This window comes from Lonchura striata, chromosome 1A (assembly GCF_050655825.1).
Source record: "Lonchura striata isolate lonStrDom1 chromosome 1A, ASM5065582v1, whole genome shotgun sequence".
Classification (NCBI taxonomy): Eukaryota; Metazoa; Chordata; class Aves; order Passeriformes; family Estrildidae; genus Lonchura; species Lonchura striata.
The window spans coordinates 18,442,928-18,456,147 of record NC_140741.1 but is presented as its reverse complement, the minus strand read 5'-3'; the positions used below and the strand labels follow the sequence as shown (position 1 = coordinate 18,456,147).

The 13,220-nt window shown below is 39.3% G+C and overlaps 1 protein-coding gene across 1 annotated transcript in view; it reads right to left on the bottom strand.

Annotated features, from left to right (window-relative positions):
• Positions 1 to 7,054, bottom strand: part of LOC110482605 (solute carrier organic anion transporter family member 1A2) — a 44,150-nt gene extending 37,096 nt beyond the window's left edge. Inside the window, exon 1 of the mRNA XM_021551963.3 lies at positions 6,982 to 7,054. The gene's annotated coding sequence lies outside the window, so the exon portion shown is untranslated. The remainder of the gene's footprint in view (positions 1 to 6,981) is intronic.
• Positions 7,055 to 13,220: the final 6,166 nt, after the last annotated feature.

Below are 13,220 nucleotides of genomic sequence, written 5' to 3'. Positions count from 1 at the left end.
GTTGAGCAAAGAAATTGATTTCACTTGTAAAAGTTTGGGCTAAAACTAAGAAAGCACACAATATTAATGAAACATAAAATATATTTTACCAAACAGCAAATTTGGAATTAATAGTTTCAATTTCTATTAAATAAATTAGCTATTTTTCAAGTAAATATGTCTCTTGATGAGAGTTTTAAACACTAGGCTGACAAAACTTCCATTTATTGGGAAGCTTTAATTTAATGGGATTAGTTATTAGAAAGTCTGGATTTTACTGAATGGCTTTCACTATTTGAACGATAATATATTGATACCCTGAATAAAATCCTTTTCCTGTAATGCACTACTGAATATCTTCAGCAGCTGCCATTTCAAGCCTCTAGATTTATGCTGGCTCATTTCCAAACACAGTTTGACGGGCGTGGTGGGCTCCTGGTTCCCAGTGGGTAATTTGGTTGTGTGAGCTGCTTCTCACACAGAAAAGGGACAGCTCTGCATTTCTTCTGCAGCACAAGGAGCAAAAAGCTGTGCTTAGGAATGACACATCTCCCTGCTCTACACAGAACAAGGGCTGAAGTCACATGAACCTGAATCCTTTTATGGGATGTGACAGCTTCTGTCCCAATCATCCTACTCTCTTTTCCTGTTGTCTGTTTTCCCACACTCAGAAAAAAATCCCACACTGAAAAACAAAGTATTTTTGTGGAGCTGTGTAAGGCTCCAGAACCTGAACTCCACCATTTAAACTAAGCTTTAGTTTAGGAACACAAATCTGGATTCTCTAGTTTCCCTGAAATTAGACAAATTGGTTTCCAGCTACAATTGCTATGAAAACTATTTATCCTTTATGAGATTCAGTTAAGAATTTTCTCTCTAACTAAAAACCTACCTTAAAATCAAAATTATAACAAAAAAAGTCTCATACTAGGTATCATGAATGCTAAAAGTCATGTCATCAAAAGCTCACTAAAGAACAAGATAGTGATTATAAAACAATAGTTAAAATTGCTGTTCATTGTGCAAAAAATTGTCTCCTTGAATGCTAAAACATCTGAATAAAAAGAACAAATTCAAATGCATTTTAATCCTAACAATAGGGCTGACTTAAGTAACAATCATGCCATAAACTCACAATTTCCTAGAAATCCTTTTAAAAATACAAAATAGGTTTAATTATTCAAATTAAGAATCTTAGATCTGCCACTATTATAATACTTTTTTCCTCTCCACTTTAAAAGACTCTTTTTGATCCTGCATTAGAGAAAGTGAAACTGCTTCTTATAGGTTCTTTTACAATATCCTTAATGTAAATCATTATAGCACAGGTAGCCTGAGATGTGCTGCAGAACAGCTAGTGACATTTATTATTTTGCTTTTCAAAAGGGATTAATATACTGGGATGTATCAAAATAATTGGACTTGCAATAAATGATTACACAAGTGAATTTAAATAGTTAGAATCAATTTTAAATGAAGTGCTCCTCAACAGGATTAAAATAGCTTAAATCCAGAACGTGCTTATTATTATTTATGCTCTCAACAGAGGCAGATCAGTTTTTTCAAACAGAATCAGCCCTTATTCATTAAGCAGCCCCTTTGGAAGGAGTCAAAGTGGACTTGTTTCCACTGGGGGAATTGTGTTAAAATTTCAGCAGCCTATGTTTGATTGTCAGTCCAGCACTGATGAAGCTGAGCTGCTTAGCTCTCAGAATATGGGGCATTTTAAAACACCATTCATCTTAAATACTGTGCTGCATGTCAAACCAGCCATATAACAGAGAAAATGACTTTTTGTAATTTGTCTATTTGTTTATTTTACAGAAAGAAGGAAGAAAGGGGTCATAAAAAAGGAGGAGGGGATAAATCATGTTAAGGTTGCAAAATACATGAATACTTTGTCCATGATCAGTGAGCCACTGGCAGCTATATTTTTTATTACTAAATTGTCTGTTTGCTATGATACAAGGAAGGAGAGAGGGAAAACCAAGATTGTGGGACAGAATATTCTTTGTCTCAGAGAAAATACAAATCTGAAGCAGCCTTAGACAGCAACGGATGGTCAAGAAGACCTTCAGAGAAAAGATTACCTCACTGACTCCAAGTACTGCTTCTGATTTCAGGATGACCACGGTGATATTAGAAACATTTAGGTTGGAAAGGACTATCATCAACTCTTAATCCAGCAAGTCCCTAGCTGGCACAACCCACACGTGGTTTTTGAGCAATTCAGTGCCAGTTCTGTAAACACAAACACCCTCTGTTTCACCCTAGTATTATTCCTCTTCACTCCACATCTTAGCAAATATAAGTTCTGTGAATGACCACTCACAGCTGTGAACAGAACTCATTTATACCCCAACTTTCCCCCCACTTTTTTCATTAAGCAATTAGCAGTGGAGATGAATGAATGACTCTGCAGGATGATTTCTATCAGCTACACCCTAAGCATCAAAGAATCATAGAACATCCTGAGTTGGCAGGGTCCCACGAGAATCACCAAAGTCCTGCTCCTGGCTGTGCAGAGAACAAGAATCCCACCCTGTGCTTGAAAGCATTGTCTAAGTGCTCCTTGAGCTCTGGCAGGCTTGGGGCTGTCACCATGTCCCTGGGGAGCCTGTTCAGTGCCCAGCCATCCTCTGGATGGAAAACCTCTTGGTATCCAACCTAACCCTCTCCTTGCACATCTTCCCATGGATCACCTTGAGCTGGAGCAGCCGCTGTGTGTGAAAGGCAGCTGTACTCTGGAAGACAGCTAAGAAAGGGCTTTTTCAGAACAAAAAGGACATCACTGTGTCCCCAGAATGGCATGCATGAGTTCAGGCCTCAGTCCAGCAAACACAATATTTTACTGGACTTTCCTGTCCCTTATGGGATGCTGACCTAAGCACAGGGGCCCTCCCTGTTATCTTCTGGCACATCCCTAATTTCATCATCATCCTTTTCTACCCTGGAATCCTCAGCAAAGACAAGCCCACAGATCACCCTAACTAGGGGCTCTGCTACAGAACTTCCCAACAGCTTTTCCAGAAGGATCTCTCCCACCAGGAGGGTTTCCCCTCTCCCTGCAGAGCACAACACAGTAGAACTTGAACTTCAAATGCCTTCCTCCACACATCTGGAGGTTACAGGCTGCCTCTAGGAAGTGATGCTTGGTCTGTTGGTCCTATAACAGGCAAATCTCCTCTTTTTTAAGGCACTATTAATTTCCAGCCTGTCTTTTCCTCTGTTCTTTCCTCTACCCTTCTTGTTTTGGGAAAGTTTGAAGGGAGGAGAGAATCAGTGAACTAAACATTGCTTTGGAAACAGCAGAGCACAGAGAGTAAAAGCAGCTGGGGAAAAGATAGCAGAATGTTTTCCAAATCCACACACAGACACAGCTTCATACAGAGTCTCAGTCACAAAAACAGCATGACTTAAATGTACAACTCAAGCAGCTGTGCACAAACAACACAGATTCATCTAGTGACCACATAAGGCAACATGGCACAAAAGAGTTTTCCAACACTGAGGCCAAAACCACAATTTTGAAGAAGAGGGTGAATACATTTTCGTTGCTAAAAAAAAATAAATGTCGTGGCCAAAAGTCACAGAGACTTTCAGATATGTATCAGAGTTTTCAACCTTAAGGAATTTGTACTCTTCTTCAAAAGCATTCTACCTCATGTTCAGGCAGGTATTTCCTAATTCCTTGAACAAACTGGAAGGCACATATTTCTGGTGTGATTTCTCAGAAAAGTAATGATTATGTTAAGATCACTGTCAAGCCATGCAGTACAAATCACAGAATCATGGGCTATCCTGAGTTGGAAGGGCCCTACAAGGATCACTGAAGTCCAACTTCTGGACCTGCACAGGGCAGCTCCAAGAATCCCACCACATGCCCCAGAGCATTTTCCAAACGCTTCTTTCTACAAAACCTGGCTAGAATAAGAAATACTTGTAAAACAGGAAATAACTTGAATCAATTTAAAACCCCAAAAGAGAGTTATTTCATATCACTTGCATCACTAATAAAAGCAAATCTGACATTTGTGAGAGTTCTGCAGCACAGCAGCAGCAAAAGAGCCTTGGCACTCAGGTCATTTCCTTCACACTCTGTGTATAAGTGTGTGCATGCACATGGGTAAACAGCACAGCACAAAATTCTTCAGGTAAATAGGAATTCCCTCCTTGCATTTCATTTGTGGGAAAACCCACTGAAGCTCCCAGTTTCTGCTGGGCCTCAGCTGACTAACCCACCATTTTATTATTTATAATAGCCCTGCCAGAACTAATATTAAAATTTATTTTTTATCTTTCTGACAACTTGTTTTTGTTAAAATTCTCTGTGATGAGTGCAAAAAAAAAATCAAAAAAGTTTTAAATCAGGACACATCTTATTACCTGCTTTGGGAGATGGAGAAGAGTGAGGTAAGAAACATAATTTTTTATTAATATTGTGATCACTGGCTTTGCAGGTAAAGGAGGAAAAAACGGAGGATGACATAACTCAAGAGGCACCTAATCAGCAGCCTAGAAAATATGCCAGAAATGTGAGAGGAAACAGAACAGCGAAGGTAAAGGGATGTTCATAGGTGGTAGAGCTAACTTTTGCAATTTTGAGACCAAAATGCATCTCAGAGACTCACCAGACCAGAAATAACACTTCTGTCTGACTCTCAGGACTCAAAGAAGAGCATATGCTTTGGACAGGTTTTCTACACAGGAACTAGTTTCATTCTAGAGGTGAAAATCTCATTTTCTTCACTTAATCATCATATTGCGTAACAAGTTTGAGTAAATGCTGCAGGATTTAGCCTACTGCTGCTAAATATTTACAGAAACAATCAAGACTGTGCATATTTTAAGAAATTGCTTTCTTTACCCTCTATTCATCATGACAAGAAGGAGACATGAGCGACATCAACCAATGACCATAAATTTCACTGCTTGTAGATTACACTATATTTATTTATACATCCTGAAAGGGACTGGAGATTGGGTAGGTGAGTAATGCTCAGGTTATAAATTGCTGAGAGGACAAAACTGAACACAACTGTGAACTTCCTCCTCATACAAATACATCCATCACATTCTAATAACATGAACTGCAGTTCTAATCAAAACTAATCTGAACAATGTTTTTCAATCCAGACATCTGCATCCAGTGCATGTTCACTCACCAAGTAAGACTCGAGTTTGAATGAAAGAACTAGAGAACTAGCATAAATCTCTGTGGCATCAGCTTTTCTTGTGTCTTCCCTATCCCATAAAATCTCTTTTTTCCCCTCAAAGTTTGCATAATATCTGATCACTTGAATCAAAATATCCACCAAATGAGTTGCCACAGACTGTGATCTTGGTACTTTACATGCTGGGTGCCACTCTGTACCTCACAATCTCTCTCTGAAACATCTGTTTGAAAAATGTCTGGTGTTTCAAACTGAAAAAGATAAGCTGAAGACCTAAAGAAATTCTGTACCTGCCCCATCGTTTTCCATGGTGTTTCACTCTCAAAGCTATTAAACACTGCTCATAAATAAACACTGTTAACTATTTCACTGTGGCTGTAACCAGGCAAGAATGTAGAAATAAAAGTTACAATGGTGGTGTGAATATGCCTATAAAGGCATTTTCTTTGGGTGACATGTTCTGCTATCACTACCAGCTTGGGTTGTCAGAGCACAGTGGAATTCTTTGCAAAACAGCAAGTTTGATAGTGAAATCCACATAAGTCTTCAGACTTTTCAAAAAGTCATACACATCATGTATCAGGCAATGTTTGAATACAAAGCCAGTCCCAACAAAGCCCAAGTGCACAACATAGGATAAAGCAGGGATGTTTTCTCTAAGGATATATCACTCAAGATCACCCATCATGATTCTCTAAGCTTTTACTGCACCTGCTTGTGTCAGTCACTAACACCCTCTTTACACCTCTCCTGTTTCCACCCACTTTCTATATAATGCCTTTACTTTTCAATGCATTAAAGGCTGCAGCTGCAGAACACTCCCATTGCACTTGTCTATGCTATGCCAAATATGCAATAAATGAGAGAGCCTTCTCCTGCTGGCATGAGCCCTGCTCTCCTTGTCTGATAAGTTTCTTTTTGAGCTAGGTCTTATGAGCTCAGAGAACTTACCGCACCCAAAATAGCCCAGATACTCTGAATGGCATACAATTAGTAGGATGGTTTTTGAAGTAGTGTTGGAAACAGAAAAAGATTTAATAAAAGATAAAATAATAAAGTTCTTACAGAGAAAAACTGAGTTAGGGGCAAGAGGATTTTGCTCCTGCTAAAATACACCACAAAATTATTATTATTTTTTTTTGTTCTTTTCTTTTTCTAGTGAATTACCTAGGTGGGACTTCTTGACCTCTGTCTAATTGGACAGCCTCAGGTCTGAGGTGAAGTCTAAAAGGTGCTATGAGGTGTTTTTGTCCTAAATTGGGAGATAAACTTTTGGGCTTTTTTGTCTTTTTAAGCAGACAAAGAATAATTCAGTTACTCTATGAACAGAGAGCACATTCCTACACTGGCCCTGCAGCCTCTTGCCCCCAAACCCTTCTGGAGACCCATGGCCACTGTCCTGCAATGCTGCTTCTCAGCACAAACACGTCACCTGAAATCTGTAAATCAGGGCCACCTGCACTTGCATTCTGCAGCCAGCAGCTGCTACTGCCCAAGGAATCAAAAGAAAGCACACATGGCCAGACTGGCTGCACACTTGAGTACAATTACACAGCTGAAATATAACTCAAAGGAAAGGAAAAACACCAGTTTTCTAGTGAAGCACAGAACAGCATCAATTTCCACAAGTAAGCCTTAGCCTGAACTGGACAGGGAATGATTGCTCTGAGCCTGTGGCATGAGAAGAACAGGAAAAGTAATTTCTGGTGGGAACCCAGAGCCCTTCTCACCTCCCCATTCCCAAAACTGACCCCTTCCCCCCTTCTACCTCCACACCACCAGCTCCTCAGTGGCAAGCCATGGGGTACTGATGGCCACCCACACTCACCCTTGCTCCAGGCTGCACCTGACAGAAGGCTGAGAACTGACTGAGGAAGAGCTGCAGCCCCAGAGAGTTCTTCCCTCCTCCCACACCCTGACCCCTCTCTCCAGCAGAGCAGCAATGTCCAAGCTCAGTGCTCCAGCTGCTCATCTCTCTTTCAAAGAAAACTTAGGAATAAAAGCAGCTGGGAGTCAGGAAGACGGCCAAGTTTGTTTGCCCTTGAAAGGAGGTGGTCATGCTCAAGGAAAGGCAAAATGCACAGAGAACTTCTAAAGAAATAAATCCACCCTGCTGTCTCCTCTAGGCATTAGAGGAGCTCCACAAGCTGGGCAGCAAGGTGCCATTGTCACAATCCTGAGGTACATTTCTTTTGTGCTTTTTCAGCACATGCAAAGGATGCCCCAGCCTAAGGGCACGGACATTGCAAGGAGGAAACACCTTTCTCATGAGCCAGGCTTTTCTCTCACTGTGTAAAAGTCAAACTGGCAGTTTCTTAATTTATTGCCAGAAACCTCCTCAGAATCTCTTGAAGTGCCACTGAGATCACAAATTTGCATCAAACACCCTTTTATGTCAGGTGAGATGCGTGACACCTGGCAGTGTAATTTTAATTTTATATCAGTTACTCGACTTTCCTTTTTTTAAGCACACAAAATATCTTTCATTCAGGCAACAAATATATCTTTGATATCTTTTGCTGACACCTCTGAATATAAATAGTTTCTTCCATACTCACATGTGCATTTCAACACTCATAGACATGCAAGGATTGAGAACACCTCTAAAATTATTTCTATAGCTCGTTAACTGAATGAATTTTCTGGAAAAGTCAAGAAAATGCTATTCACAACAAGATTCTGGAACTGAGCAGCCTTACAGGGAGTTAATACAATCCCCAAACAAATCTATCAGTAATACAACCAGCATTATCTAGCCCTCAAACCAGCTCTCCCCATTAGCAAGTGATAGGACTAAAGGAAATTGCATCAAGTTGCCTCAAGGGAGGCTAAGATTGGGCATTGGGAAAGTTTTCTTCACCAAAAGGGTTATGAAGCATGGAGCCAGGCTGCCCAGGGAAGTGGTTGAGCCAGCATCCTTGAAGTGTTTAAAAGATGTGTCATGTAACCCAGTTTAGTGCTGGGTTAACAGCTGGACTCAATGGCTTTGAAGGTCTTTTCAAACTTAATTGACTTTATGTTTCTGTTATTCCTGGGGAATGCATTTTTCCAACAGTCAGGTTTATTTCCCCAGTTTTCTCTAGTTCTAAGTTAAGCAACCAACATGGATAACATCCACACAAATACACATCTGCCTTCTTACTAACCCTACCTAAACACCAGCAGGTCCAGCTGAATTTTAGCCCCGATATGGATTTCTCTCTACATGATTGCAGTTAGTAGGAACTTTACAGGGCTTCTTTAAAAATGAGAGCTTAGGGCTTTTTTAGCCCATGGGAAGAGATCACAAAGAAAAGCTAAGATAAACAAAAAATTGAGGACATTTTGCTTCAACACTTCCTTGATGATAACAAATTCTACTTTATAGAATCATACAATGCTTTGGATTGGAAGAGACCTTAAAGATCATCCAGTTCCACCCCTGCAATGTCAGGGAGAGCTTCCACTATCCCAGGCTGCTCCAAAACCTATCCAACCTGGCCTTGGATACTTCCAGGGATCCAGGGGCAGCCAGAGCTCCTCTGGATACCCTGTGCCAGGGCCTGCTCACCCTCACAGCAAAGAATTTATTCCTAATACCCAGTCTAAATTCACTCTCTGTCAGTGTGAAGCCATTCCTCCTGTCCTGTCACCCCAGGCCCCTGTCAAGATCCTCTCTCCATCCTTCCTGTAGGCTCCCTTCAGATACTGGAAGGCTGCATTTAGGTCACTCCAAAGCCTTCTCCAGGCTGAGCAATCCCAATTCTCTCAGCCTTTCCTCGCAGGAAAAGTGCTCCATCCCTCTGATTCCCTTGTTCTCTGGACTTGTTCCTACTTTAGCAGGTGCTGCTTCCTCTTTCTATCCCAAGAAAAAATGAAAAATCTACATGATGCATCAGCATCACTGCAGCCCATCCCTCTGATAGTCTGCAGTCCCTCACTGCAATAAATTACTTTTGCAGTAAATCAATTATTGCAGTTCCTCACTGCAATATATACTCTTTCCTGCCTGAGTTGGAGCAGGAACCAGGCACCAAATGGGCTGCAGGACAGTAAGAAAATGAATGTATTATTATACTGACAATATAATTTATTATTATTTCTGATCTTCAGTTACCTTTGAGTAACCTTTTTTCACCAGAGATACACCTGGAATTGTAAGCCTCCAAGCCATACAGTCAACAATAAACAACCATTGGATTTATATAGTTTTTTTTAATACTTTTCAAATGTTCAGAAATAGTATCAGGATATTTCATTTATCAACAGTACTGTCTGGCTAAACAGCTTATTGCTATACAATATGCTATATGCTTATTTTATAACAAACTATTTCAAAAATACTTCTGTGAATGTATGCTGTGGTAAATCATATTTCTAAATTAACCTGTGATTAAACTTTCATAAAATGCAAATTCTTCTTCCTCTAAAAAATGTGATTATTAAGCAAGGGCCTTAGGGTGCCCAACAAAGTCAACAAGTGTTTTGCTTTTGCTTTAAGCCACACAATTCTCTTATTATTCTCTACACTGAAAAGAACACTGTTTGCTGTGTCAACATAGCAAATGTCCAACAGTAAATACCGGAGGATATGAAATATCATATTTATTTGTCAAAGTACTTTTGAGGAGAAAGGCTTGTTTGTGGATGTGAAAAGACCAAGGGACAGTTTCCCCTGCTTTTTTGTGGTAATTTTAAAGAGTAATACCTAAATAAGTTAAGCACTCTCAGAACCAGATTGCAAAAGATGTGCTATTTAACACACTTGTATTTTTTTTTTAAATCATATATTGAAAAGGAAGGAAAATTACAGATAATTTAAAAGCAGAAATCTGTTTCTTGACTTTGTAAACTAAGGTGGCCTGCAGCCAGAACAACCGTGCTGACTTACATTCCTGACTCAGTCTTTCATTTTGCCACCAGTAAATTCACAGGCATTCTGTATTTAGTGGAGAATATTTTCCAAAAATTATAAACAAATGCAAAAGTTGTTTGTAACTTGAAAGAGGTTTTCTAAATGTGGATTTTTCAAAGTTAATGCCCTTATTATTCATACTTACATAAGCCCCCATTTTCAGATCCCAACAAGGTGATAGTTAAGGTCATGCTTCTTCTGTCACACAAGATTTTGATTTTAAAACTAGACAAACATATTTATAATTTTATGAATTCTGCCCCGAAGATAGGGTCATGCTGACCTTTTCAGAGAAATTATATGACAAAGGAGAAACTGATCCTGATACCATCATTGCAACTAGAAAAAGAATTCATGTTCCAAAAACTTGAATCAAGTACAACATCTGATGCACCAGCAGAGTTAAATTATAGGGAAATGAATCATCAAAAGAGACTGACGAAAAAAACATTGCAGAAGAGTTTCTTCTTCTGCCAGAGTGAGAGACAGAGAGAGAAGTTATATAGTCAGAAAGCAAGAGGCCAGAAGACAAAGTGTGCTTTTCTTTATGTGCAGCATTTTGATGGGTGATGCATACTGGCCACACTTGCTCAGAAAAGGAAAAATTGTTTACTTTGTTGATTACTGCAAAGCTTTATGATAAATAAATTTAATTTGCAACATTCTCTCTTTCACTTCAATACTATTTACAGATCAGCCTAAGCAGAACTCATCTTAAAATGCTACACCTCCAAATGCATTTCCTACAAACACCAGAGAAACATTTGCCTTTTCCTGTAAATCAAACTGGTCAGAAGCTTAAGGCAGGCAATACTCAGCCCTCACCATGTCAGAATTACAATCCCTGTCCCTCTGCTGCTATTCACATGGGAATTGGTAAGGCACTCCTACAACACTAGGTTTAGATTAGATATAAGGAGGAAATTCTTCTCGGTGAGGGGGGTGAGGCCCTGGCACAGGCTGCCCACAGCAGCTGTGGCTGTGTCATCTCTGGAAGTGTCCAAGGCCAGGTGGGATGGGGCTCTGAGATGTGTGGTCTAGCAAAAAGGTGACCCTGACCATGGCAGGAGGTTGGAACAAGATGAATTTTAAGGTGCCATCTTATCCAAATTATTCTGTAATTCTGAATATTTTTATGAAGGTGCTAAGTGCAATTTTCCTTTCAGCCTGTCTTGTGCTGTTGGAATTATGATTTGTCAGACATAAAAATATTTTTTTTTAGAATAAGAGCCTTAAAATGTGGTAGGGTTTTCTGGTCTGTTTTTTTTCATTCTGTGTGTGGGAGTACACAATTTTTCTAATGGGACATCTGTGCTAAAGACAAAGATGCCTCAAGTGATTTACAGCCCATCCATATAAGTAAGCCACCAGGTGTTTCCAATAACTGACAGTTAAACCATGAGATTTTCTAAGCCCATTGTTCTGAAGAAGTAAAGTGATATCTGAATTCGTCTCCAGCTGCAAAGCTCTCTTGATCAGTATGCCTCCTGAGCAAACTCTGCATCTACATGTGTTAAAAAACACCACTAGTTATACCTCTTACTCAATTTTTATCCACAAGGGATTATTTCTGGGGCTATTCTGTTCTACAAGAATGAGATTTGAGTTGCACATGACATGTGCAGAAGTCTCATATCCCAAGCTATTTCTCCATTATGTAGTATTTAAACTACCACTGCTGTAAGAAATCAAGGTCAGGGGAGAAGGATCAGCTTCCAGGTAGGGAGAACAGATCATTCAAGTTTTAGATTTTAAAATATACTTCTATGTATCTACTTAGCAGTGTAGCAGCACTTTCCCCTTGCTAGCAACTTTTGTTCAGTTTGGTCTGAATTCCACATCAGCCAGTGCTGCTTTTTCAGGTGCAAGCATTGTATTTATCCAGAGACACATGTTGGCAAACAGATATGTTTGATGGGAAAACATGCAGAGCCATCAAACCATGCAAAACTTGGTAACATGCCAGGAAAAATTTTGTTTTGTGGAGTACAAGAGGTGACCCCACACAGGAAAGAATAAATTTGTCAAAAATTAATTTGTCAAAAGGAAAGAAGAATGTGGCCTACAAAGATCCTGCAAGAAAACTACAGTCACTACAGAATATCCTTATGATCTCTGCAGATAATAGCATTTGCACTCATTTCATTAAGTCCTCAGAGCAACTTTAAATAAGCTTACCACTTCTGTACAGTCAAAATAAAGTCGCACAGAAAAATAAAATATTGTCTTGGTTGCAGTCCTTACACAGAATGCTCAAGCTTGATTTCCAGAACTACAAATCACAGCATGACTTTTCACCACCACTTGCTTACCTGTGAAACATGGAAAGCATTTTGAGATCCTGAGATTAAAGTGATCTTAGCACACCATAAAAATGGATAGCACAGAACAGAAAAAAGAAAAAAAAAAAAGAACCACATAGAAAATTAAATGTATAAATTGTTTAATCAAATGTATTTAAAGTAAATCTAGTTTATAGTCACAATGCTACTAAAACCCCTGGTTTAGACTGCAACTTCTTATGGAAAAACTACAGCCAGAGTTTGGTAAGTATCCATACATAGAATGACCTGTATATAACCCATGGTGTCACACATCACAGATACCACCAAGAGCATGGTGTTCTCTGTTGCAGTAAGAAGCCGTGTAAAATAACAAAATTTTAGATTTTTAAAACACTACATAGAAATCATGTACTGAATGAAATTCTCAATGGCAAGGCACATGTGATAGAAAAGCAGGAGATAAGCTAATATATAATAAGCACTACATTTGTGCATCATAAGCCCCTGAAGAAATGACAGAAAAACAATGCAGTTCACAGTAGAATTCTCTGTCTCAGTTCTTACAGTTTTATTTATCAACAAACAAGTTTAGCTCTATGACAAGATGACATTAAGAGAACTATTAAGCTAAATGTGCCCAAATATTATTTGTTTTACCTATCAAAAGTTATTAGTATCAGAACCACTGCCAACATACAGGCCTGGAAAGAGAGACACAAAGATGGTTGTTTTAGGCTACCCTGGGCTGCCTGGCCACATCAACATAGGGACATTGCTGAGCCCAGCTGGCTAAAATGGATACCCAAAAATGATCTGCAGACACAAGGTGCTTGAAGCACCTGCTTTAGAATTTCCACAATATTCACTTACATGCTATTTCTTCCAGAG